Source organism: Citrus clementina, unplaced genomic scaffold (genome assembly GCF_000493195.1).
Source record: "Citrus clementina cultivar Clemenules unplaced genomic scaffold, Citrus_clementina_v1.0 scaffold_7, whole genome shotgun sequence".
Taxonomy (NCBI): domain Eukaryota; kingdom Viridiplantae; phylum Streptophyta; class Magnoliopsida; order Sapindales; family Rutaceae; genus Citrus; species Citrus x clementina.
In genome coordinates this window covers 7,080,986-7,108,703 of record NW_006262075.1, presented here as the reverse complement: position 1 = coordinate 7,108,703, position 27,718 = coordinate 7,080,986, and positions in this window count along the sequence as shown.

Sequence of the window (27,718 nt, the reverse complement as noted above, 5' to 3'; positions counted from 1 at the left end):
ATGCTCGTTGCACTACGAAGGTACGTCAATGCAGTTACTTGGTGGTGTTTAAATGTTATCTTCGGCGGGAAAATTACTGGTAATTCCCGCTGTAAACTTATTTGATTTTAGTGGTTCGGTTCCTGGACAACCACGATTGTCCACGTGACAACTTTAAACAAAATATTGATGATTTTGTCATAAAGTTTGACCTGGGTCAAACCCTCACAGCGTTAAACGACGCCATTTCGAGTAAAAAATATAATTTCTTGTCTTCGCTTTCAAATGATGCCGTTTACAGAATAATGAAACGCAAATCATAATCACTATCGTCGATCCCATTGCCCTTCATCTGCGAAACAACCCCCATTGCCCTTGAACGATGTTATCAACAGCAAATTTTTAAGCAGCACACGGAACCAAAAACACTTGGTTCACAGGAAATCACAACAAACAAAACCAAATGCATTAACACATCAATGTCTACATGCCAGAAAACAATTCCTTACATGACAACGAAAACTTACCGGTAAACATCCACACCTTGGCCATGACAATTATAGGGTAAACAGCCACAGGTGGTACTAATGAAACATCCATAAAAAACTCATACAAAAACCAAAATTCCCCCAATACCCAAATCATTGCAGCGGAACCACCAACACATCTTACCTGGATGCGTTCATTTAATTTCAATTGTAGTCTTCATGGATGCTCTCGGCAACTGCAAAATTGACTCCCGAATGGTGGCCCGATTTTCTTTTGGCACGGAGGCCTTCGCCCACATCAGCATCTTCTCCATCGCTGCTGCAAACTGTAATAAGTACTTCAGCAGGGGCCTTTCATCCTCGTCACCCTGAACGCCCTTGATTTCAATGTTCTTCACAGTGTGCACCAAACAGTGTGGCACATCAAAATCACTTTCAAGCCATCCAAACTGTTCTTCGGTGAATTGAAACCAACATTCCTGATGTCAAAGACAACAACGTATTAACTTTTAATGTGTTCACTGAACTCATTATAATTGCAACTCAATAAGATATTGACCTTGTGCAGGACAAGACTTTCCAAGTTCGGTGAGCTTCTTAGCACGATCGGCAGTACTCGCCATCCGATGGGTCCTACCCCCATTTCTATGTAGTTCAACTGACTAAAACTGGGGAAGCAACTGTCACAAGCATGGTCAACAGCCTGCACATGATAAAACTAATATCAGACTATGTTTAATTATTATCAAATCTGATAAGCATTTACTAAATTCTACCGCTGCTACAGTTGAACATAAGTCAGGATAATTCTGCTTTATCAATGCTGAATCAGAGGTACGACCATGCAAAATCATGCCTGTATAAAGACACTAGGGGATGAGAAGTAGTAACTGCGATTACTTACAGACATAATACCCGCAGATAAATGGAGATACTTGCAGCTATTGATCCCGGCGAGCAGTTGAATTGCCCGGTAAGGATCAACCTGTGCCCATTCCGCATGCATAATATCTAATTTTACTTTTTTCAGTGAATGCAGGTCATGCATCACAAACGATCCTAAAAGGTCAGAATAAATTTCCAGGCTTTCCAGTTTCGGAGCAGTAATTGTTAACATATAGTCCACTTCCCGAAATAACATATCCTCTGATCGAACTGTCAACTTGCAGGTTTTCAGTGTCGCCGACGAGATGATCAAATTCGGAGGAGGAGTATCATCATGCAATTCACACGTTACCGACAACTCTTCCAACGAAGGGCAGCTACAAAAGAGATTCTCAGTGACACTCTTTTCTGGGTTTTCCAGCCGCACACTGAGGATTTTGACACTTGGAAAACATGTCCCACTAGAAGGAACTTGGATGGAAAAATCTGAGTCCAGTGTAAGTACTTTAAGACACGCTGCACTGTAAATGGCTTCCGGTAACTCCACGCGGCTCTGCTGGCCAAGGTAAAGTTGAATCTCCCCAACTTCACGCATAAGGGCGGTCGCAATCCAATCATAGAACCTTGCCAAATTTGTAGGTCTGGAGCAATACAAAGAAAACTTGCCAATCTTCACGGGGTTTGTCCGAAGTAGGACTGTATGCACAAAGTCCGCAAACCCACGCAGTGGAACATAAGTCGAAGCAGGGGGCCGTAGGCATAATCTATCATCAAAGGACAAATTGGGCACTGCAGTCCATACATTCTTCCACCGTTTAGCAATAACGGATGTGGCCACTGCATGTTTTGTGGGTATATACGAAAGAATGTGGCAAAGGACCGAATCGGGTAATGCACTAATCCTGTCTGCATTACCACGATTTGTTTTTGACCTCCCTCTCTTGCGTTTAGTCACATTATTCTGTCTGTCATGCGCCATTACTGGAAAAAACAAAACCTGCAGATTACAAACACATACAATGTTTGGTAATTAAATAGCACCTTGGAAATAAATTTTATCATAGTCTTGAACTAAGGGCAGAGCTCTACTATCTGCCCTTACAGTGATTACTAATCAGTACTTTCGTTAATGCACAGACCCAGCAATTACAGCCACGACGCAGATATGCCTTACAGTGTTAACACTAAATTTTAGGCATTCACGGCCGACGTTAATCGCGATTGCATTAATAAGTTCATAGTTTTACAAATGACGGTTCCGATAAACTATTGTGTTGAAATGACGAAATTAAACTACAAATTCAATAACACAAAAAATTAAAGCAGTTTCAACAGTCCACCATCCCAAGATACCCCATAAACTGACCTTCGGTTAATTGGGGTCAACCCTGGAGACAGAGACCTCGTCGCTTCCTCAACAGCAAACACGCAAATCGACTGAGAATTACTTTCATTCAACGGCTACAGGGACAATGTTCCGTCGATTGCTTAAATACGACTATCCACCACATTCGATCGTCTTAAATTCTAAAAAACGGTTTGTACTACCAGAGGTGGTGGTGAAGATAAACGCATTAACCCTTTCGAATCTCGTCAAATCATTTTAAATTTTAGGGTTAATTTTCTCCTGCCCCCAAATGTTTCAACATTTTTCACCGCGTCCCCAAATGTTTCAACAATACTCACTCCACACCCATATCCGTTATGTTGACCGTTTATTCTAACAGTCAAAGGGCAAATTTAGAAATTCATATCCTAAATATTATTTGATGATAATAAATTAAATTTATTTGATAATTTAATTGATGGAATTATTATTAATTACCTTTAAATAAAATTTTTTAATGTAAATATTAATTATTAAATTAACATTTTATCTCATTTTATTTTTCTCTAATGCAAGATAAAGGGTATTTCAGACATTTACTTAAATTTCAAATAGCTCCTTTATACATAACGGTCAAATTAACGGAATTGGGTGTGGAGTGAGTATTATCGAAACATATGGGTGCGTGGCGAAAAATGTTGAAACATTTGGGGGTAGGACAAAATTAACCCTAAATTTGAAATCCTCCTTTGAAGTCTTAACCCGACGTCGTTCCTGTTATATCTGGGCCTGTTGGAAATTGCCTTACACAATGTGGCCCACCAACCTCGAGATGCAAACCCGAAAGTCTATGATATGCCAACGTTCAGGCTTCCACGAAGACTATCTTCATTCCCAAGGCACAGTCTTCTGTTCCCGGTAGGAAGGTTAGGAAAATGAACCTGCTTCACTATGAGACATATGCACCGATTTTGTTTACAAATATTGAACTGCTGTAATTTCAATGAGATTAGGTTTGACACAATTACTTTGGTGTTGATGCTGGGTTTCTTATGCAAATTATTATTATGATACATAAATGCTTTCTCAGAGGACTTGATTTCACATAATATCCACCTTGCAGATAGTTGTTAAATTGGTTGGTTATAATTTACATGGCTGGCCGTTGATTAAATAATCAATAATGTTATTAACTTGAATATATTACTTTTTTAAATACTAACGACTACATACTGATTCACCTATGTTGTCTTGCGACGTCAAGTGGGGTAAGAACATGACAATCTCATTTTCGTTTCTTACTGAAACATCTTCCATTTACAATACCACGGCTCCGAACAACGCAACCTGGATTATATTGAGTTACAACACGTGTGTTCTTACGCCAGTATCTTAATCAACACTGCACACACAAGTACAATGCAACCGATGAATAATGCCAAATTGCCTGCTTCTTTTAACTTATCACCTGAAGTGCTTGCTTCTTCCACCTGACCCTTGAAGGCCCCTGATAAGTTTCCCCTTTCGGCTTCTTGTTCAACACCAGTGACACATATGGCCCCCTGTGCACGATGAAATGCTTGAAATGCCTCCTGAGCCTCTGCTCTGGTGGGGTAAGATTGGTAAGAGTTTCCGGGAAATCCAATCACTTGTCTCTGGCATTCCGACCATGAACCATAAATTCCAGGCACCCGACCCAGAAACACCACATAGTGTTTCCCCCGAGGCATTGTCTACAAACAATCAATATGATTAGTACTGTTATGGGGCATAATTTGTGAAATAAAATGTTAATAATATAATTGCAACTTTACACAACACTTGTCAGACCAGGGATATAAGATTAATGCATACAGAGGATCCTGGAAAAACTCACAATAAGCTTGGCCGGTTCAATACGATGTGCATCATAGTTTTATATTAACAAGGAGAGATATATTTGAGAATGAGTACGACTCCACAGATGCGCCGGTCGGACAGAAAACAGAATAACTTAAAAAAACTGACCTTCCTTCGCTGTTGCGTGGCGTTTGCTTCGGCGACCGTGGACCGCTGGGTAATGGCAAGGTTTGGGGCTTCAAATCTTGATTTGAGATATCCGGAACAAGATATCACGCAAGCCAAAAAGCTCCAAAGATATCAGTGGACGGCAGAGTAACCTTTATTTGCAAGTTTGAACTAAGTGTTTGCGTCCATTGACTGCTTCCTTAGGAACTGGCTGACTCTTATATAGTACTCCAGTGTTCGTCACGTGCCAGAGTCTATGTTATGAACGTGTGCGCCAACAAAGTTGGCGAAGTTATCACCTGAAGGCCTCGTTTGCTTTAACTATAAATGCATGAGATTACTTAAATAATCGTACTACATTGATTGCCTTAAAATATTCATTGTGGCATAAAATAAGTGGAGTTAGTATTTAGTACAATCAAGTTAACAACTTTATGTCAATGGAGGTGTGCCGTGAGATAAAATTTAGACATAGGATTGGATATGGAATGAAGTTAAAAATTCGTCTCTATTACTCTGATAATTAATGTTATGTTTATCATTAAATAATTCAGTAAAATATAACATTAAAACTATACCAAGTGAAATATAAGAAATTAACGGAAGAATTAACATCTTATAACAAATGACACTTAAGTAATTAGTAATTTATTTAAGTTACAGATTATGTCATTTTAAAATAAAGGTAACGTCATGTTCATAAATGAATATATAACACAAGGGTAGTTACTAGCCAATATCATGTCACACCAAACATTAACCTAAATTATTTCTATCCCAATGGAACTTTGCATGAAACATAATATAGTATTATAAATAGTTATAATTTATTGCAATTATTTGTAAAATATGTATAATTTTCTATACAATATAGAAAAAGAAAAAAATTATTATGAATTATATAATTTTTCAATACATTTCCACATATAACACAAATGCGGAACCTCACCGCATGCACAAGCACTTATGCTGTTAAACACATACAATGGTATCATAAATATACTTCTGATGCAAACTACAGTTTGATATATGTCATTCGAATTAACCTATCATATTAATAATTTTTGGCTTCGTTATTATTATAACGACCACCCATTGGTTAAAGCTGATAAATTTACTTACAATAACTTATATTATTTGTACAGCCATATGCAATGGATGGTCAAAATTCACAGGGAAATAGTTGTATATGGTATTGTCAGTACTGTTTCTGCGTAGTTGCATTTACAATGGCTCACCCAACAATTCAGCCAACAATACTCCAGTTATTGTTTGTGGGGGAAGGGAATCATGACTATATGTGCATGCATTACGGTTTGGCCCCATTGACAGTTATATATGTGCAACACAATTAAGAATATAAATAACAATGTGCTAAAGTAATGGTTATTAATTGTACCAATGTTTATGATACAGAATATTTCTCATAATTAACTATACAAATAATGAATAACATTGAAATTTTTTTATTTGCTCTGTCCACTGGAATGATTGAGCAACACAAAGACGAGTCAGAGGATTAATCACATAGTAATAAGCTAAGCATCGTTATAATTATTAGTTGTGCTATTGGTGTTGTTATTAGTATAATTGGGATTTTCATGAACAATGGTGTTATTCTTACCACCAGTATTATGCAAATTTATTAAACAACTATTACTATAGGGTAGGGTATAACACCATAACTCCTCGCATAGTAAACATGGAGGAGGGCACATGGCACAGGTAATGTGGCGGCAGGAACTATATACAACTGCATGTTCGCATAAATACAAAAAACAAAAACAAAAAACCCGACCACAACAGCTGAAGTTGGGCGCGACTCCAACAAACGGAGATAATCCAAGTCGGGTGGTGACACGTAAGTAAGAAAGGAAGAAAAGGACAAAAAAACCCCCACATTACATTATCACTATCAATTAACTAGTCAAACAACTTGGTCTGGATTCGCTGTCGGAACTTCTGCATCTCCACTTGCCCCTCCAGTGCGTCGTTGCTCAGATGACTGGAATGCAAATAACAAAATGTCAATGACCATACACAAAACGTATTAACACATTTTATAATACGACTGCACATATGTGAAGTTACACACGATGCACCCTGTGGACATAGTGTGGGTAGAGTTCAATGTATTTATACCTCCCCTTCATTCCTTGCAGATGCCTTGGTTAGAATAGGGTTAACGAGCTTGCATGTACGCTTGCTGTGGCCCACACGACCACAATTTTGGCACTTGTACTTGCGACGTTCATTGGACTGCTCGTTTCCACCCGGAGGCATAACAACTTCAGCATGAGGAGGAACCACTGTACGAATCTGAGAAGCAATAGCATTGTTTGGTTCACCAGATGCAACTGCGGGTCTTGGGGTGCTTATAGGAACAGCAACTGGAGGAGCAGCGGTCTGGGATGCACTTTCAACTACAACTACCTCAACTGGGTTGGAAACGAGCGGATGCAAAGATTGGGCGTCGTGGCCGTTTACAAGGTTGGATACAAGAGGAGGCAGCGGCTGTGATTCACGTGAGTCAACATGGTTGGAAACAATTGGACTCACATGCTGTACTTCATGGGCCTGTGGCACACCACCTAAGTCATGAATGACGGGGAACTCAGACGAATTAACCACCATTCCAGGAAAGTGCTGAAGGCTCCCATGCGGAATAAAGTACACCCAAATGTACAGTCTAAATTCTCCCCTTGAAATGCATTGGTGGACGATAACCCTGAGCAGAGCATCGCTGTGCACCCTAACCACTCGACCCAGCCACCGGGGTGCCACCATTGGCCTGAAGATATGGTTAGGTGGGGAAAACTCGTTATGCAAGGCAGACGAAGCCACATTACACAGGTACAGTATTTGGAATCGAGTGGGTTGATCTGTGTGAATTGCAATTCTGTCACCCATATATTCCAGGACGAATGTGAATTCAAGGACCGCGGGGTGATTGAGGTTTGGAGGGTTAAGAATTTGGTATTGCATTTGTTGTCGAGGGACCCCAGTAGGAATCGGTGCCTGGTGGATGAATCCTACTGGGGGATTTAAAGCTGGTTCATGCACAAAGGGGTGGTTGAGTGGGAGGGGACTCATTCGGGGGCCGCGGTGCAGGGGTGGTTGATTTCGTAGTGGGTTCATGAAAGATGGTGGATTCAGTGATGGGATGTTGACAGTTTGTGGATTCCTCGGTCGGGGGAGCGAAGGTGGTGGATTCAGTTGTGGCAGGTTGGGAGGAGGTGGAGGATAATCCATGCTGTTAACGGCATGCAGATGGGACATTTGGGGAATGCAATGTGAATGTTGGTTGTCGTCTAGACGCGGGAACGACGCCATTTCCTCCCTGCATGAACGGTCGTAGTGGGTTAGTTTGACTTAAATGAAAGGGCATTTTTTTTTTGAGAAGATAAAAGGGCATTTAGTTGAACAATAAAATCAGGACCATTCTTGCACGTGCTGGGAAATAGCAATCGTCCGCTGCAAAAGCATATAGGTGAAAAACATGCTGGTAAAGCACAGGAAGTTCAGCTTCGTGACAAGGTGGTGCATTTTGACTTTGTGATGACCTTTTAAAAGACAGCACGCGGCTTGTCTGCTCTTGGTTTCTAAGATACATTGACAGTAACCATCATAGGAAATTGACATTCAATAAGGCGTAAATATTCGTTAATTTTATCCAATTGGGCGAAAACCTCATCCATGACTCATCCATAAATGCAAGGCATTAAACATATGGGGAAATTAATTAAGGCAAAATTTCGCATACACCGGGTTTCTTTGTTTAGTAAATTAGAAGACTCCTGAAAGTAAAAGGTGACACAGTTGAAATACACCACTGACAACAACAATGTCATGCAAAATTTAAATGGCAATTTGAAGGCAACCCATATACGAAGGCACATAGCACCAAAACACCAGATCCATAGTTGGTAACGCACAAGCACTGAAATAAGGAGCGTAGAACAAATTTAAAAAGTGAGGAGAAAACGCACCTGCGCTTATGTCAAAGAAGAATGGATTTGTTGCAAAACTCGGCAGCCAAGCACGAGATTTATTGCAATTTTTGGGTGGTACTGTGATTGATCACGTGGAGATTGAATGCAACTTTTTCCCATTGCCCAGTCTTTGCAGGAGGATTGACAGTCTTATTCAATTCCTGTATATGATGTGACCCATGGTCACGGGGAGTCATAAATATAAACGGCATTTTGAGAAGTAAAGGCGACAGCAAGTAAAACTTTCGCTGGATATTTGGGTCTACCCCATTGTAATATTGTAGCCATAACATCTGGTGGGTGACGTTAACATTGCTGAAAGCGAATTGAACAACCACACAATCCCGTGCAAACAAGCTTAATGGGGTACGTGGTCCCTACCATATCTAACTACTGCAATAGTTGCAACAGTTAGTAGCAATATATTTGAACATGTGATAAATTGACTCTGAATCTTGGCCTCAGTCTGCCTAGGCCATAGTGGATTTTTGCCGCGATCTTGGCTAGCGTTATGTAAATCTTCGGAATATTAGTAGCACTTGATCCACTTTTACTTATTCTGCACCGCATGGACGGCGTATCCCTTCTTTGGTGTACTAAGTTTACTATTACTACATAAACAACTTTAACAAATATATTGGCGTTCATTGGACAGTAATAAATATTAATTTCTTCATTCAGCAGTTTGAAGAACTTAGTTGGTTGAACTAGTATTTAATAATTGGTTCGATTTGGTTTGAATTATTAAATAAACAGTGGTAATCATTAAATACTATCAGTACTGAGGGTTCAAATTTTGAGGGGGAACCGAGACAAAATAGTATTACGTATATTGTTAATCTAACTAATTTTATCATTGTATAGTCACCATATGAATAATAGTATTATCGTTGTTATTATCGTTATGATACTGTAATATTAATACCAATGAACTGAACAAAGAATTAGGGTTTTGTATATTGCACGGCTTATAACTTCACATTTGCAAACCTTTGGCTTTGACAAAATTGAAGCAACTTACGTTCTTTGTTGGGTGTGTAGTTTATCCCTTTACGCTGAACTCTGACCAAAACAAATAATCGTTATCAATTTTATTGGTCCGACATGTTTAAACTAAAGGCAGGAACTGTTGAATGAAGACTAAGTGCAGCATTGGCCAATAAAGTCAATGAAGAGGACCCACTACGTCAAGTACAAAGGCTGCAGCGAACAATATACACAAATCCCAATACTGTTACCTTTAAAGGCCTACTGACAGTGCAGCCAAAAATAATAACGCTGAAAGTCGGCCGTGACATTTTTTTGTATATCATTTTTCACATCTGTAACAAACATAAGGCGTAATACGACCGTTCGATCTTCTATTCTTTGTTTGTTCACTCCTCATCGAACCACTTCCAACGGCTGATGCTGCAGCCTGTAGCTTACAGATTATATAAGCTAGTCAATTCCCAGTTTGACATGTGACAGACGACGCCAACTATGGCAACGCAGAGATTGATTGCTTGGAGCTTACGTGGTTGTAGATTTCAAATAACGCGTGGCACGTTATATATTCAATTGTTCTTTAGGATAGTAAATCGGAGTGACACTCCTCACCACGCACAATACATCTTCTGAAGCTGCTGTTGAAGCGCCAAAAATGGGTCACCAGTCTGTAACAGTACGCAATAATGAAATGGTATACTTTGAAAACCTCGCCACTATAATGACAAATAAACGCGGCTATTTATTACAGACGACCTTAGTAAGGACTGTTTTCACGACATGCAACGCGTGGCACGTGTTTTTAGTAACAGTGCGAGTAGATTAAATCTCTGACAGCAAAAGCATCGACCACAACGTTTAGCCACGTGGATGATATTGCCTGTATACATCAAATTTCATTATCTATAAATAAATCGTTAATTATCGGAAATACAAGGCAGAAGGTTGCAGTGCCAAAGGGTAGTATTTCAGCAGGAGCTGGCTAAGTTACAGCTTCTGTAACATACAGATCCCACGTAGGCAGCTCGTGATTGGTTAGCTAGCTACCAAACTAAAACAATTGCATGCTTTTAGTCCATATGCAGGACAGGTGTGGTGTATGCATTGGGCATAGTAATGTGTGGGAAAAAATTGTTCTGTCTCAATTGTCAATATCGGCTGTACTCACAGTGGGTCATATGCAGGCTGGTGCCATAAGATCGCCACCCGAAAATTATTCAATGGTTATAGATGTAGTCATCTGCACATTACATGGCCGATGTAATGCGACTAACAACAACAATCGCAATAAGATAAAACCTCAGTACAAATGAAGCATTAGTAAACAACAATCGTTAACCAAAGTAATATTATTATTGCCCAGTGAGTAAATTATTCCAAATATATAGCTGCGTAGTTCTTAAATTAAGCGTTAATTTCTTACCATAGAGATGGAAAATTCATAAACAAGCCAACTAGACCATGAATATATTGCTGGGACAATAAATTCCAGCATATTCACAAAACTTCCAGCGAATAATGATATGCCACGAAGCTATGATCAGTTAGTATGGTAAGACCATTAATTTAGTAACTGGATATCAAATGCAATCGTTGCAAGTAGGGGTGTTAATAATCCAATATGATCCGCTCAATATGTCTGATCTGCTGAATATGATCCGTATTAGTTCGATCCGTGGATTGGTGGATTGGATATGGATTGAAAATTTAAAAATCCTCGCTCGATAGATTGGATATGGATTTAATTCTGTAAATCCGCATAAATTCGTGAATAAGAAAAATAAATAAATAAATATATATATATATATATATGTAATTAATAAATTATTATAAATATAAATAAACAAATTATAAATGTGCCATTGAATAGTTACTAAGCACTAGAACATATCTTAGCTATTACCCATTAATATTATGAAATGAAAAATAATTAAATAATCAAACACGACGCAGATATAATTTGTAAAAATTGTTACACAAATTTTGAACAATTAATTTATGCGCACTAACAAAAGCAAAGTAACATAATGCCAAGTTTACAATAATGGGAAAACAACAAACCCTAAGCTTCCCCACCGTTACACACATTAACAAAACTCAATACTGGTTGGATACAGTATCGACACGAATTTAAAGGACATTGTGCGCGCGATTCCGGCGAGAGCAAGTCATCGTCATTCGCAAGTCCATCGAGCCATTTCACATTCACTAGTTCTAGCGGAACAATTTCATTATCACAACATTCAAGATCGCCACCCGTACGACTTATGTTGTTTCGCATCGTTGATGCCTCCGTAATCATAACTTTTCGACAGGCGCAACAGCCCTGGTGAAGGATCAGATTGTGGTTACTTTCTGAAACTTGGTAATTTCAATTAATTGTGGCTTAAATTGAACAATTTATTTATGTGTTATATTAACGTATTATTGCAACTTTAGTTGAACAATTAAGCTTGGTGTGTTATATTATGAAACTTTGAGTGTATTATTGTATATTTTTTTGAATAATTAGTCTCGATGTATGATATTTTGAAACTTTAAATTTATTATTTTATTTTATTTAAACAATTAATTTATTAAAAAATTATTCAAATTTAAATTTAATTGGTACCAAAATTAATTGTATATTACATTTATTTATTTCATTCGTTGGAGAGAACAATAAAATTTTATTTCGAAAACAATTGCGCAAAATGGTGGATTGCATATGAATTGAGTGAAATCCGCATCCGATCTGCAGACGTATGGATTGGATTTCGATCGAGTCCAATCCGTATATGATCCGCAGATGTATGGATTGAATTTGCATTGAATAAGGCAATCCGTGGATTGCCTTGGATTGAAAAATTATAATCCGTAAAATCATCGATAGCATTTGAATTTAAATTTTCCATTCCGTAAAATCCGATTCGCAAACACACTTAGTTGCAAGGACCATGTTCTGCCAACAATGGGCCTTGGACTGCACAGTACTGCTCCAACCCGGGAGAGTTCGATTTGAACATCGCACGACAGGAGCATAGAAGCCCACAAATAATTTGCGATCAACGACAACAGTGCTGCTCCAATTTCGAACATTATTTCTATAATGGATTATTACCTGAGGTCGTAAGGGCCGACTATAATGATGGAATCTTCATCTACAAGGCACATACAATGGCCACACGTCAAACAATTTGTCCACATTTGGAAATCTAAAAAAATTCATAATCTTAATTTTTGGCGGCACCATTTACAGTGATACCAAATTAACCTCCCATTTTGGTTGCACCTCCTCACAATAATAACACACGACGTGGGGACGATTTCTGCTGTCGAAGGAGATGTTATAACACATCCTGCAATGATAAATTATCTTTATACTTCAGCCATGGTCCAATGCGAACAGTGACCAGAAGTTGTAGTTCACAGTAAGCAAACGATCTCCACTATCTGTTGTCTCACGCCGACGGCCGAAATGCGTGTTCCTTCAACTGAGAACAACCGATGATGGCAAAATCGTATGCAAAGGGGCATCATAAATAAACGGCCACCCGTACTGTAATTCTAGTTTGACAAGGTATGCATTCCAGTTTCTATGAGTTGAACAGACAATATGCTCTGTAACCATGGCGGGGGAAATGGGTGGGAACGTTAATTTCATTGACACATAATAATGGGTTTATGCAAGTGCCTTTCTATCGGAGAGTAGAAAATAGTTTACCCGGCATTAACAATAGCGTAGGCAGAATAATTTAATTTCCCTTTTAATTTATGACGAAAACAACCAGTAGCCGCCTTCATAAGGCAAATGCCCTCTGTGTTTGATTTCGCATCCATGGCCGTCACCATCATTACAGGTGTAGAAATTAAAATGTTTTTCACATCCTCAGCGGCAATGGGAATTTAATTGCACTGGGAAAAAAACCTTTCGACCTATTAGTTTAAGTTAATAGTTGGACAGTACATGCACATTATAAAGTTTGGTTCAAAATTGTTCTTCCAGTTCATTACATAATTTTGTATTTACAAAATCAGATGTTTCCTAGTACTGCAGCGGTCTTGGTTCACAGTAATGATGGACATTCATATTTCCTATTGTTGCAGGTACTGTAAGGTTGTGTGTTGTACTAATGCGAACAAGTATTTGTTACTAAATACTAATTGACAACTGAGACAGAGGAACAATTTAGGTCAGTCGCCATGCATAAATTTGTACCATTTTAATGCAAACAACCACAATTGGGGCTACGTTCATATCAGAATTTGGCCCACTCAAATTCCATTATGTCTTCGTAAAGAATGTCGTCATGTGCAACAAACTTGGAACCTCCAATAATTGCTGCCATGAGGATTTATTTTTCAATGTTCCACGCACTAATGCTATGGGGAAAGTTGATAATGTTTTCAAATAGTCGGGACAGCCATGGTCCTAATATTGGCAGTCAATTTTTTTTTTTCGCAACTAACCCCTGCTGCTGTCATCTCTTCCCCTGCATGTTAATCGAAGACAAATGGACTACAATCCGCATGCTTGTGGGTGTCGCTCAGGAACTTCATCAGCTACCTGCCAGTGCGTATGGACAAAGGAGACAAGAGCCACAGGGTCGCCTGAGTATTTTAGGGGCTGCCGCAGGGCATTCCACACAGGGTCAGAAGCAATGAAGGACATTACCGAGACAAGTGCAACATTGAAACATGCTGATGCTAGTATGAGGAAAAGAAATGTTGCAAGGATGTTGTTTCCTCAGCGTATAGTGCAAGCAAATGAAGGGTATGCTGTATCCCGTGGCCACGTCCATGGCAATTATGTGCATGAACAGTCCATTATCATTGACGAACCGAAAATGAATTCAATAACCACTTGGTCAACAGGTGATTGTTCTGTTTCAAACAAAAGGAGGCAACTAATTACAGACGCTGAAGTTGTACGACTTGTTTCTATGATCAATACAGACAATACAACAACCAATTGCCATGCTTCAGCTAATCACTTATCCACACCTGCCAAGACAATGGCGTATCCAACCTCATGGGCATCAGACAAAGGGTGGGAAACAGATTATGATTCGGCAGATGAGACCGTTTATTTAGCAGACATCACTGCCGATGATCATGAATTGGAGTGGTGTTGGACTGGATATGAGGAGGAGTTATTTCAAATCGAAAGAGACAGGAAAAAGGGGGCTAGTAATGCGGATGGCTTTTTATTTGACAATGGCCCCGACAATCGAATGGTGATGACGCTGGGACAACGGTTCGAAGATGATTTTCAGTTTAGAAGAGCCATAGAAGTTCTAGCAATTCGGGATGGTATAAAACTTTGCATAATGCATAACTCAAGTAGCTATGTCAGCTGTGAATGTTCGGACTTGGACTGTGATTGGAAACTCACTGGAGTCAAAGAGCACACAAGCAATGTATTTGTCATATCAGATTTAACTCCAGAACACACGTGCAAAAAACGTTGGTTAAAATTGCAGTGGGGGACAAAGTGGATTGCAGCAAAGTTCCTCCATATCTGGAAGGTTCATGTTGGCCAGGAGATCAGCGTATTAGCGAATGAAATTGCTGCTACTTATGGCATGAAATGCCCTCTTTGGAAGTTGAACGCAGTGGACAGCACGGCAACAAAGTGGCTTAGAACAGACCACGCACACGGATATGCACAGCTTATACAGTATAAACACGAGATGGAGGATATAAATGACCGCAATATCGTTATCATAGAAACAACAACAGATCATCCGTTGAGCCCGGAGGTGTTCAACCGTATGTTTGTTTTCTTGTATGACACTGCATATGCATTTAAGACAAGATGTCGAAAACTCATAACAATTGATGGGTGGGAGATTGATGGTCCTTACAAGAGTGTGATGCTGGTTGCAGTGTGTCGTGATGGGAATGATGCTGTGCTCCCTATTGCATTTTGCGAGGTTCAAGAAGAGAACTTGGATTCATGGGCCTTTTTCCTTACGAATTTAACCTACGGACTTCGCTTCGAACGTGGAGAAGGGTTGTGCATATTGGCCGATGGGGATAACGGTGTTGATGAGGCTGTTGAAGAATTCCTCCCATATGCTGTGTATAGGCAGTGTTGTTTCAGCCTCTACGGTAGAATGGTTGGAAAATTTCCGGATGTCGGAGTTCATTCAGCATTTTGGGGTGCATGTCGGAGCACAGACAGGAAAAACTTCATATACCATATGTCTATCATAGAAACGGTAAATATAGAATGCCATAATTGGCTGAAGGACACTGACACCAAAACGTGGGCACTGTTTTCCATGCCACAATGGGTGAAGAGCACAGAAGTTACCAAAAGTTCCAGTGAACAACTTAGAATTTGGTTGAGCAAGTTCTTGGACTTGAATGTGGCACAAAGATATACGACAATAACCCGAACAATTGCTGAAATGTTTCAGAGACGATATTTGGCTGGCTGGGAATGGGTTTATGACAAAATCACACCTACGGCAAGACAACAAATTATACATAATGTGTTTCAAAGTGATGGATGGAATGTTGATGTGCCTTCCAACAATGCAGTGTCTTTTGTAAGTCGGCATGGATTTGTCTTTGAAGTTAACAGGGAACTTATGACTTGCTCTTGCAGATTATGGCAATTGTCTGGAATTCCTTGCGAGCATGCTTGCCGATGCATTCACAGTTGGGCCGACAAACTCGACAAATATGTACATAGGCTATGGTCAGTCGATGAATATAGATCCGCCTATGGACCAGGAATGCAAATGCTTCGAGAAATAACGCATTGGGAATGGCAGACAAAAGCTAATGTTTTGCCGCCAATGAAGAACTCTACCAATTCATCGGGAAGTAATGAAGCAAATTGTCACTCCAAGGTAACAACCCTTAACGACTTATTCCCTTATTAAACTATATGATAGTTTTTTACATATCATACAATGTGTTCGTCACATTGAAATTTCATTGTGTCCCCCCATACTACGGTATCTTCTCCATCCAACCACGGCCTCAGTCACGTTTTTTGGATGACGATTTGCTGGACGGTCGGAATAGCAACACCTGTACAAGTGAAGACACAATCAGTAAGATAATGATATTAATTTTTTCCTCCATTCCTTCCTTCCAAAACACTAATTTGTCGCTTTCAATGTAGGCCTTTAGGTGCGACCTCACCAGGCGGAGATCAATCCGAGCATCCGGACTTCCGTATGTATGTCCCCACGTGCATCGTTAAATTTTGATGTCCTATGTTTTGTAACTATTTTCAATGTCACATTTAAGACCAAATATGGATCAAATGTGCAGTTTTTACTCACCTTTCGGGATAACTTGTCTTACCTACATCGCTTGCTCGCTGCGTATGGAGATGTTTTCATTCCCGTAAAAACCATTGCTATTTGCAATTCCATATAATAAAGTATATCTTATTCACGTGTCGCATTATTGTCTCTATTGCCGCTTATTAGTAAAACTACAAATCGTTACGTAAATGTGGCGACACCTTTGGGGTTTTCCACATGTTTCCTACAATTTTTCAGCATGTAGGGATCTTCCTATATATGATAATATTTCACAAACCTGTTGCATCAAACCCATTCACGAAATGTAATTGTTGACTTTCCATGTAATTTGTCACTTTCCTGCTGGACAATGGAAATTCATATCTTAGCAAATGCATCAAACATTCCATGTAATTATCTCTGCCGGCATATCTATGTTTTCGTTGCTGTAAGCATTGCCCAATTCAATAGCCACGGTCTTTAATTAGTCGTATTTGCTGCACCTAGAGGCAAGTACTACTTTATACGCAACCAACACAACCTGACCTTATCTGTTGTGGCCCACGGCACCATGTAATTAACAACACCCACAAATTTACTTTCCAACCTGATTTTACATCATTTGACAGCAAATTTCTATCGTAATATGGAGATAAGTGATGATAATACTTTATTTATGAAGATAGTCCATAATTGCTCGACTAAAACTACAAAGTAGTTTTTTCTCAAGGGCCAACAAAGTTAATAAGGTCCATTTGCTATTGTATACATGTTTCTTTATTTGACTTTGCGTTTTCAAGCCCATAATTTCACTAACACAGAAATATTTTATTTCACATAAGGTCCATTCTTCATTGTAGTTCATTGAATTTTATGAACTTACATTACCTTTTAAAAAACCTTCACTTACAAGATAATACCGCCTATTATAATTGAGGGTCCAGCAAAAATACATGCATTAAAACAAATATTGCAAGTTAATTCAACTGCATCACCATGTTGACAACCATTATCCCACAAACTCAAATTCCCACTATCAATATCAGTACCAACCTACTAACGTTGAAATTTGAGTTATTCATGTCAATTATGCTACCACGAAGCAATCAAAACACAAGCTATGATGGTTTCTTTCTTCGTTAATAACCAGGCTATCAACTCCAACTCATACACTTAAAATGGTAATAGATTTACCCTCGAATATGGCAGAACGTTAAACGCCTTCATATCCAGTTCCTATGAAGGCCTCACGATGGATTGGAACTAACCAAAGCCCAAATTAACATGTACCAATTTTTCCTTTTTCCAATTGAATATTGCATTAATATGCTTCGGTACCGATGTAAAGCATGTCCTTATACTGTCGTCATCTTCTTCTTCAAACTAATTAACTCTAACATGTAATTTCATTCCTGTAAATTTACTTTAATCTCATAGCATACATTACATTATTTATTTTTAATCTCATCGCATACATTACATTTCCAGTGTCCGATTGATATTTCCAGTTTATCGCCTCCGCGGGGGGGGGGGGGGTGCATCTATCACTATACTACTTAATCAGCCCTTCATTCTTCTCATCCGCCGCCAATATCGTTCATCTTTGTTCTTTACCACATGTTCTTGTTCATTTAAAATCGATATGTTGGTCCACATCCCCCTCCACACGAAGGTTCACTTTTACGGGTGTTCGCGTCTCAGATTTTGCGGATTGCACATCAATCCATATTTAATCCACAATTTTACAGATTTAAATGTGTTCAATCAAATCAAATCCACTGATTACTTAAACTGAATCGAAATCCATTTCATATTTTTTCGGATCGGATGCAAATTAGACCCAATCCATATGTAATCCATAGTTTGCCGGATTGATTTGTAGATGCAATTTTTTTTTTCATCAAATCTATGCAGTATTTATATAAAAAAATATCTCATTCATATTGTTTTTTTAAATTAATTTTTCTAATGCAAAATTTACTTTACTATCAGTTAAAATCATAATTGAACAACATATTAATTCATATTAATCTACGATAATACATTCATAATTTCCAATTTTAACACACCGATATACAAATTTTCATTCGTTTTGATCAGTACATCAAATGTAACTAAAATTAACAATTTCTAAGTTCAAACTTCAAAGTTTCGGTGTAACAGCAACTATTTATGAAACTCGAGATGCTTCAAAACAAAGTAAGCAATTAAATTTTATTTCTTTAACTGCTGAAGTGAAATAATTATGCCTTGTGCATGCTGTCGGGGATAGCTTCGGTGTTATATGCCAAAATTTTTTGTCTTGCTTTTTATTTCTTAATGTTTACGAAGCTATATTTACTTATTTATTTATTTTTTTCAAATTGTTATCGAATAAGATATAATATTGTGTTACTTTACCTATATCTAAATTTTACATTTTTTTGTACAGTACTCACTACCATTGCTATATTTTTTAGTTTTATATTTTTATTTCAATATATACTATTTCTCCTGATTTCACGAAATTTTCCGCATTTACTGACTTAAATCCTTTTCCAATCCATCTAATACGGATTTTTTTTTTTATTTGGGTCTTTTCTGTAACAAACTATAAAACTCATAGTTTTTATTACTTATAATAAACAATTTATACTGTCAACAAAAATACTTAAAATAGAGTGTCGAAGATATTTTTTTCTTTCTTTTTTCCTCTTTTAATTGATCTGTCATCTCAAAAATACCTCCATTTCTTAGTTGATGATTTACTATTTTCCAAATTATTATTATTACGCAAATTATCATCGTCGTTGTCATTATTATAATATTAAGCATTATTAGTTTTATTATTATTGTTGGTGTTATTCAAATTTAGAAATGACATGGCCTATTATATAAACTCTAACGATAAAATTATAATTACATATTATTCAGGTTAAAGGGGAATTTTCCCCTTTTTTCCCCACCACTTACTTTTTCAATGCATTGCCTGATTATTTTTTATTAGTATTATTATTATTATTATTATTATTTTTATTACATGCTACATAACTTTTCTTCACATTTTTTTATATGGTTTTCATTTACTCAACTCAAACGCATTTTTTCCTTATCGAATTATACACTAACTCAACTGTTAATTCAGGCCAGGCTACTTTTAAGATTAGAGTTGATATTTCGCATTTTTTTTCCCACCAAGTACGCAATTCATTACCTTAAATCGACTTCCAATTGATTTCGTCACTGTTTTCGAACATTTCAAATCATTATAACCCCAACCCATACTTGCACGCTTCCAACTTCTTGTTTTTAACCAATACTTGCATGCACCCCTTTTTCTCTTGTTTTACATGCGTTACTTTAAGATCTTCCAACCCACTACAGGAGTTTTTTTGGTCAAAAAGTGATTCCCTGCAGTGTTACCGGCACATTACCTTTATCTCAGGTTACTCCCTTGCGTCTGTGTGTCTCTTCTGCAGCCAACAGATGAAATCTAACGGTGCCCATGCTACAAGACAAACGACTTGGGTACGAAACCCCTGACGCAAAGTAGCTGCGGCCTGAAAAAGATATGTTATATGCATGTTTATAAATGTGTAAATAAATTTTATTCAATATTATATTCAATTCAATCTTTACATTCTTATAGCAGCTTAACAATGAGATTTAATTACTAAACACATATAACTGTTTTTAAAATTCACAACATTTTAAAAAATAAAATTTTACCAAATATTTAAGTGATTTCTTCCCAACTGATTATTTCTACAAAAACTACAACATTACCAAACATGCCTTTTTTATATGTTTAGCAATGTTTTAAATTGTCAAATGATCACTTATTTAACAATGTTGCAATCAAGAAGCCTTTGGTAAATTCTCTCTAAAGTCATTAGCAAATAATTAGATATTATATTGATTTATAAAGGTAACTTAAAGCAGCTTTTCCAAACTTGATTATTTGAAAATCAATTTGTTTTAAGGTACACAGCAAAATTGTCCTCTATAAATATTTATTCTTTCAAAAATACCCTCATACAACAATTAATTAATACATAAAATTTTATAAATTAAAAGTAAAATTAAAAATGACTGCCGGAATATAGTCTCAGCGTCGTCACCGGTGATATTTTTGTGGCGCCAGCCAAGAGAAAGTTGTCTTTCAGTGATAAATCTAATAGCAATGAACTTGAAATTTCACAATGAACGTGATGGTAGTGGTCTCTTTAGCAAAAATAATTTGGTGGAGTAAATGCCACCCAAAGGTTGTGGCAATATAAGGCCATCATCTAACGGTGGTGAGGTGACTTGCACCACCACCTCCATTAGATAGAACAACTCTCGTAGATTCTATTCATGTAGAGATTAATTAAAAATTACCTTATTTTAATGGCAAGGTTATGTTGTCGCCACTTATTTAGGAGACCTTTCCACCATCACCATTTTTTATTTTTTTAAAAAAAATTATTTATTTATTTTATTATTTATTTTATTATTATTATTATTGTTGTTGTTGTTGTTGTTGTTGTTGTTGTTGTTGCCGATGATATGGATATAGTTGCGTAGATCATAAAATTTTGAATCTAACGTTGCTGTATATGTCATTAAAGAACAATTTTACTGACTGTTGCCGGCAGCGGAAAGTTTAAACTCCAATCAATTATATTTTTATCATAAATATTATTTATTAGTTAACATTTAATATTGACTTTTTTTTTTGGGGAAAGATAACATTAAGTTATAAATTATCTTATTAATTGACATTTAATGCGTTAATGATAAATAGAAAGTTGAAATAATTACAAATTTATTTTTTATAATTATAAAAATAATTATTTATAATTATAATTATAAAAATAATTACAAAATTTTGGGATTTAATAAAAATCCCCTAAATTATTAAAATTTTGGGATTTATTTTTTAATAAATAAATTCAGTTATTTTAATAAAATTTTACAAAATTATAACTTTTAATAAATAAATTCAGTCATTTTTATTAAAATTTTGCAAAATTATAATTTTTTTAATAAAAATAACTATTAAAATTTTGTAAAATCTAAATTAAATAAAAATCAGCTAAGCACCTTTGTTTGTGATTTATTTTTTTATTAAATTTAGGAGTATTTTTATAATTATAATTTTCTTATTTTTCAAAGTTTTTGCAAAATAAAATGGTCTTTTAATTTATTTAGGGGTAAAATTATCATTTCATTTAAATTATTTAACGCTGTTAGCTAAAAAGTGGCTAGTTGATACAAATTTAAAATTAAAAGTGATGCAGAGAACATGTTAGAATTTTTTTACGGTTGGATGAACATAAGTAAAAAAAGAGGTGGTGCAATGATAATTTCTCAATTATTTATAATGATAAACTTGTAATCAAATTATTCATAAAGACGAGTCTTTCAAAATCTATCCCAAAATAGATTGGTTGCAGAAAAGTTGTTTATCACCTTTGATTTTACAAAGCACTTGCCTAATGGAAACCCAGGAATTTACGAAGGTAGATAGCAAAGAAGCTTATCTACACCTTTAGATGAAGACCCATGCGATAGAACTTAAGTACGGTTTCCCTCACATGCAAGGCTTCTTTGGATTCATCATCACGTGCATCTTATACCACTTCGTGGGAACTAAATTCGTGTTGGGAAAAGACCTTTAAGTTAAATTCTCTCACACCACACGGTCAGAAATCACTAGACCTATAAGTTTAAGCTTTAAGATCAGAGTTAACCACTTGGGCTTAGCCCAAGTGGCTAGAGCCACTCCTTCACAAATGTAAGGGAGGGGATTCGAACCTCCGCAGATGCATTGCAGGGGTTTAATTTAAAATGTTCTTTCTTAGAGCCCAGAGCTTGAGTGAAGACAGTCTTTCTCCCACGATGGGAGTTTGACGTCCCTCGAATATTTGAGAGGCTTAAAAATCTAAGCAGTGCCATATTATGAGAGTTTGACGTCCCTCGAATATTTGAGAGGCTTAAAAATCTAAGCGGTGCCATATCAATATTAATGTCAACAGGACTCAGTATATATATATGATTGTATATATCAGTTATACTCTCATGTAATATAAGTTATAATTTAAATTAAAATTTGAACAATAGTCTCATGCCATAAAAAAAAAAAAAGCTTTAAGATCAGAGTTCAAACAACAACATTATTTTGTCTAAATTGATAGTGGGCTTGTTTTCAAATTCACGTACCAAGTCTACCGTGTAGTGTGGGTAACTGAACCCACAATTTGGGCCAGAGATTTGACAAGGAGATCACGGGGTGGCTGCTAAGGGCTAAGATGGACTGATGGAGAGCCGAGAGCTCGCAAACGAGTGGCGTGAAGATAGGGTGATAAATGAATGATGATGAGCTGTAGACAATCAGACATGCAATACCCTTTTTGAAGCTGTAACATGAGGTCTTCCGTCTTTGGATTATTTGTTGTGGTCCACTTTTTCTTTTTTTTTAACTACGTAAAACTATTGCTTAAAATTACAACTCATATTATATTGAGAATATAAATTCATATAATATGATAATACAACTTATATTTACAAATCAAATAATTAATGTGACTAATTTATATCAATTCTTATAAAATATTGTTTAAATTTTTATCATCACAAATATTCGAGAGATGTCAACTCCTCGCATAAGAGAAAACTGCCTCCACTCAATTATTAATAACTGAGCAATGAATAAATCCCTCCCATAATGCATTTATGGGGTCGAACAGCTAGCTGCACTTACATAGGTGAGGGGGGCCGAGTGGTGATGGTAGCTACTTGGTGTTACATAAATTTGGATTTAGAACCAAACCCATGGAGATGGAGTTGAATTGTGCAGGGCGGGCCACTGACTCGCAAACAGAAAGTCTGGTTCCCAGTCAAAACACTTATCCCAGGTGAGGTTTAGACCTATGTGACTGTGATATCTGCCAACTGTCTGCTTCACAGGGAAAGAGATTTTTTTTTTTTTCCCCGAAAGAGTGGGGAAGCGATGTTCAAATGAACTGCAGAATGGAGGTAAAAATAAATATCGGGTGATAATGAGTGCAAAAAGCTTAGTTAGTTGAGGCAATGCAATAAAGGAAGATAGAGAGAGATGCATGTGTTCTGAGGCAGAGAAAACACAGAGTGAATAGTCCTTTTGAGGCTTGAGTCCTGAGCCCTGACCCCTCCCTGAGACTGCGTGTGCGCACTTCCCCTGCTGATACTGCTTTTCCTGGCAACTTATTAAACTTTCAATTAAAAAAATAAAAAAAGGGGTAAAAAGTGCTTTTATTTGCAAGCAAACAAATCCAAACCCTTTGACCAATGGTCTTTCACTTGCACTGCTATTAGTGTCATAACCTTCTCACTCAACCTATTTAATTGACACAGTTCTTGTTCTGCAAAAGAAAGAATTCAGAAAAACGATAACAAATTTCAGGTCCCTTTTTTATTCTTGAATTCCGGCTTGTAGAGTTGTAGTAAAAAGCTCCACAAGATAACAGAGCATCAGCTAGCAGAATTTATTACATATTGACATGTTATTTAATTAATGGCTACATTCTCCTTTAATAAAGTTGGTTTATCAATTTTTCATGGGCGATTTGATCACACGAGATATACATAATACTATATATAAATAAATAAATAATTAATTAAATATATATAAAGAAATATTCTAATCTGAAATTTTAAAATACGGAAACATGAGAAAATGCATAAACCGTGTAGTTTAAGCGCTTTAAGTTTTAAACTTTTAAAACCCTTCAGTTTTAAAATTTTTCCGGACATTTCCCACACTTTATGATTTCAGACCAGAAAACTATATATATATATATATTGAATAAAAAAGCACATCAAATCTGTAATCGGTGAACCCAGAAAGCTCAGATCAGAAAATATGTGCAAAAGTCCACTGAAATATCATTTGCTGCAACTTGAAAAAGAAATGACATGTAGATCATTCTCTTATCTCACTACACTAAATAATAGGTGGAAATTAATGTATACTGAACAGTGCAGATCATTTATCATACATACTTAAAGTTCATTTATGGTTTGCTATTCTTGTATGTTGCATAACTGGTGGTTGAAAATGCAGCCTTATGGAGTAAGTTTATAACCATAAATTTTCTATCTTGGCTTGGAACCTGTTCCATGAAAGACTTTCTATTGAAGACAATCTTCATCTTAGATGTATGTACATTATTTCTGCTCGCCACCTCTGTACAACTATGGAGTGCGACGAAACTATTAGCCATCTCTTTTGTCAATTGCCATTTTGCTAAAGTATTTTGGGATTGGCTGTCATTATTGTTTAACACACGTTTCCCACCACTTGGCAATGTTTGCGATCTTTGAGAGTTTATTTTAAGCATACATTGATGTCTTCTCTTGAGATTTTGTACGATATTTGGAAGGCTATGAATAAGCTAAAAAGTTTGAAAATATTCAACCTTCAATTGCACGTATAAAGCATTAGTGTTTGGGTCATATATGTCACTTGAGTAAACTATATTCAAGGTTTTGTAAGTCTTCATAACCCTTTCTTATTTATAATGTCCTTCGTCTCAGCAATTCTCTCCTCACTTTTCTAAAGATTTTTATAATTCTATAGCATCCTCCAGTTTTTTTATTGGGTTAAAGTTAATGCTAATAATTTTTTTTAATGAAATTTAGGTCCAACTTCTTATGATGCTATTTATAGAGGTTCTCATTGAATTTTTTTGAGGTGTTTTGTTATGTCAATTAGGAATCAAACTTTGTTTTATGCATAACTTTATGTTACTATTGAATTTGCTTACTAATATAAGGGTTGGACATTCGTTGTGGCTAGAATGTGATTTGATGGATGTTTATTCTTACCTGAAAAGTGACATATTTTTTTTTCATTGGCAACTCTACATTAGTTGACTCAATTGTCTAACTATTATAAAGTTTATGAGATTTTATTGTTCCCGTATCTATAAAGAAGGTAATAATGTTCCAGACACTTTAGCTAATATTGGTTTGAGTTTTTCTGATATGACATGGTAGAATTTTTCTCTATTAAAATTTATGAAGTCTTTACTTAACGATTCTTTGGGGATACCCAAGTATCGATTTTCTTAATCTTGTTATGATTCACTATTATATTAATTATATAGAGGATTTCATTTAGTTATGTCTTTACTAAATGAACATTGTACCCTCTTCTTTCAATATATTATACCTCTCTTGAGGTTTATTTACCTTAAAAAAAAAAAATAGAATCCTGGTGGAAATCTCGTTTAATCAACAGAGTCATAAGTAATTGCGACCTAACAGTGAATCTACAACAAAGAAATCTACTCAAATTTTATTGAAATCTAACTCTATGCCACTAGCGAAACTTGAACTTGTTCCTTCAAAATTGAAAAAGGCGCTGAGTTCGAATGATTCTCTAATAGATACGAAAATCAAATAAACACATTGTAGGAAACTTTAATAAAAATTTCTCACACTAATACAATCAAATTACTTGCAACAAACAAAAGCTTAATTCGAAATTATAAGAAAATTTTGTGTAATTCTTGACGTTGATATTGAAGAAAAAGCAGCTGATAAAAAATAAACACAACCCAGTGAATATATATATATATAAGAGAAATGGCATCATGAAATCAAAAGAAGAAAGGCAGAGTCCACCGTCCAGTCGTCCACTACTTCATTTACATTTAAAGATAAACATTACGCGTGGGGGAAAAAAAGCCTAAAAAGAAAAGGCTCCATAGTCCGTACTATAAAGCAGCTGCTGAGCCTCTAAAGTCTGATTTCTCTGTAAATGTCTCTTTACAAATGTGTGTTTTTTTTTTTTTTTAAAGTTATCAATGTATAAACTTACCGATGGGCCTTTGGTCCAACCAGAGAAACCTTACATTTACAATATTAAGTGTAAAGATTCGAGCCTCTATAAGAGTATTATGGAGGTTAGTTTCAGTTCTTCCTCAATTATCAACTAATTAAGTGAAGACAAACTCTCACTTACGAAATGTGAGTGAAGTAAACGCCCCTTAAATATTAGAGAGGATTTAAAGTATTTGAACAAGTACTTTAGTGAGTTAATGTATGGCGGTGGTCTCAATTGTTTAATACGATTGTAAATATTGTAATTATAATGTCTAATGTAATATCAGTAACAATCTGTGTATAACGGAATTAAAAAAATATATACAAACTTAAAACATAATTTTTCTTTTTTAAATTTATAGCAGTCAACTTCCAATTAAGAATATCATAATATATTAAAGTCAAGAATAAATTATAGAATAAAAAAAAATATAAACTTTAATATATTATAAAATAAAATATATTGCATCAAAATTTTGTAATTTTTTAACTTATTCCTCACTTTAATATATAGTGACCTTACAATTAAGAATTCTTAATCATATTTAAATAAAAAATAAGTTAAAAATAAAAATAAAAATTATAGAATAAACTATATGCATTAAATTTTAATTTTTTATCTTTTAATTTATCTTCACTTTCATAAAGTATAAACAGAAATTGGTGATTGAAAAAATATTCCCTTTGTCTGTATCTCAATAAGCGTCGGTACGCCACTTCGGCCTTGGTCGGAGTGGTGGGCTGCTGCCCTCACAAGCATTGTGAGGGCAGCGGTTCAAGCCCCCACAAATGCTAACGTGCTTATTTGTTTAATATTTCAAAAAATTTCCTCTCCCTCGTGCAATACGAGTGGAGTATGGACATCCCTCTTCTGTAAGTGATTATTTATCTGGGCATGTACTTCACAGAATTCAATGTAATAATATAAGTCCCAATCATGTATTTTTGATTGTAAATATCAGTGTAATATATCTG